The sequence below is a fragment of the Equus quagga genome, chromosome 14 (assembly GCF_021613505.1).
Source record: "Equus quagga isolate Etosha38 chromosome 14, UCLA_HA_Equagga_1.0, whole genome shotgun sequence".
NCBI lineage: Eukaryota > Metazoa > Chordata > Mammalia > Perissodactyla > Equidae > Equus > Equus quagga.
In genome coordinates, this window is record NC_060280.1 from 72,541,330 (window position 1) to 72,543,688 (window position 2,359).

Sequence of the window (2,359 nt, forward strand, 5' to 3'; positions counted from 1 at the left end):
ATGGAATATGCTATTCTTCCCTGCTCCTCCTTTTTAAAACTAAAAATCATAGATATAACATAACAAACAAAAATAGGAAGATTCTGAAAGGTAAAAATAAGGTAGACTGCCAAGTAATCTCAGGACTTGAGGACTGCAGGTGGTGAGCTCTCTGGACTTTCTTTTTGCCTCCTGTATATCCTAGATGGTATGCTTGGGAAGCATTCAATCCCAAACCATCAATAGCATAAACCAAAAATATAAGCTTTTGTTAAAGCAAAGGAGTAGAAAAAGATTGGCATAGCGAAACGGAAAACACTTTCGTTATAATACCCACCATACAATCGCTAAAAATTAAAGGAAAAACCTGCCTTTCCACCCATTTCGGTAGGGCCAAGTAGAGAAATAAATTTCTACCCTCTGCTTGGTGGTAGCAGGAAGTGTTTTGATTCTCTTGCAGGAGTGACATTAGCAGGGCCAAGTGGAGACTGAACTTCCAATGCATGTCTGGCAATAGGAAATGGCAAACTGATGCCCTTACCAGCAGAGTGTAAATGGGGCTGAGCAACAATCTGAACTTCCTTACCTACTCAGCAGCAATAAAGCTGAACAAAGTGACGTTAATTGGCATTCCACATTTGGTGGGGCCAAGTGGGGAACTGAGCCTCCATCCCACCCAATAGCAATGAAGTGGAATAAAATTGTATCAGACAGTCCTACTTGTTAGACCTATTTCCACTCCATATTGTTGTTATTAAGGTCCATCATGGGGCTAAACTTTTCCTGCCCACCTAGCAGCAACAAAGCATTTTCCACTTTTGTTGTTCCATTTTGGCTGAGGAGGTGTCATAGAGCTGAAGTGGAAATTAAACTTTTACCTCATGTGTCAGTAATAGGATGATACAAGGCAGCACCTCAACTTTACTGGGGTGATGTTCAAGTCTCAGCAGGGATCTGAATAACCACAGCCACCTGGAACTGCACAATACACCTAAACAAGATGACTGCTTGCCAAAAAAGAAAATAAAATCTGATTCATAGTCTCAGAAATAATACACACAGTGTATACAATTCTAAATCACTCATCATATCAATAACAAAGACCACCAGAACTTGAAAATGAAAAACAAAAAATCAATAGCCAACATGGAGATGCCTCAGATGTTTGAATTATCTGAAAAGAATGTTAAGGTAGCAAACATAAGAATGTTTCAACAATCAATTGCAAACATTCTTGAAACAAATGAGAAAATTAAATATTTTAGCAAAGAAATAGAAAATATAAAAAAAGAACCAAATGAGACTTTTGCTTCTGAAGATAGAGAAGATATACTTCCCTTATTCCTCCCACTAATTACAGTTAAAAACCCTGGGCATTATATATAAAATAAACATAAGAATATTCTTAAAGATGGAGAAGAGAGAGTAGGCTGGCTAGGGAACTGAGGACCTGAGGGAAAACCCCGTGATCAGTTCTCTGACTTTACTTTTTGCCTTATATGCCTCAAACTTAGAGCTGGAGAAGCTGGCAAAAAGAAATGCCAGTAGACATAGACATTAAAAAACAACAACACAAGACATTGTAAAATAAAAAGCACAAACAAAAGCCAGTGCTCTCTAGGCAAAGGACCAGGAAAGGATAGCTTAGAAAAACAGAAACTTTCAGACAGTAAGTGCTCTACTCTAGCCAAATACCCTAGAAAAAACTTACCCCACCTACATCCATGGAAGCAAAACTAACTGAGAAGCCTATACTCTACCATCATGGGCTATAATAAATTGTATCAAATACATACACAGACACACTCACTCTGAAGAAGTGACACAGGGGACTAGTGGAAAGTCAAGACATTTTCAGTCAGCCAGCAGTGATGAGACCACCCCAATACAGTGTCAGTGGAGAACACACGGGGAGTCAGAACTCCCATTCCCACCCAGCAGTATTGAGGTATTTCCTCCATTGAATGTCAACAAAGGATGAGTGGGGAACACAAACTTCTAATTCAACCTGCATGAATGAGATGATTCTTTCTCTTCCCCTGCCGAAGCAGTGTTAGAAAAGGCCACCAGAAGTGTAAGATTTAAATAAGACTCAGGGTCTCAGAACATAGTATAAAATTGTTCAGGTTTCAATACAAAATCATTCCTCATACCATGACCTGAGAAGATTATCCATTTAATCAAAAAAGACAATCTATAGATGCCAACATTTAGATGTCAGAGATGCTAGAATTATCTGAAAATCATTATAAAAAAGCTTCAAAGAACAGTTAGGAACACAGTTGAAACAAATGAAAAAATAGAAAGTCTCAACTAAGAAATAAAAAATCTCAGCAAAGAAACAGAAGACATAAAGGAGAACTATGTGGAAATTTTAGAG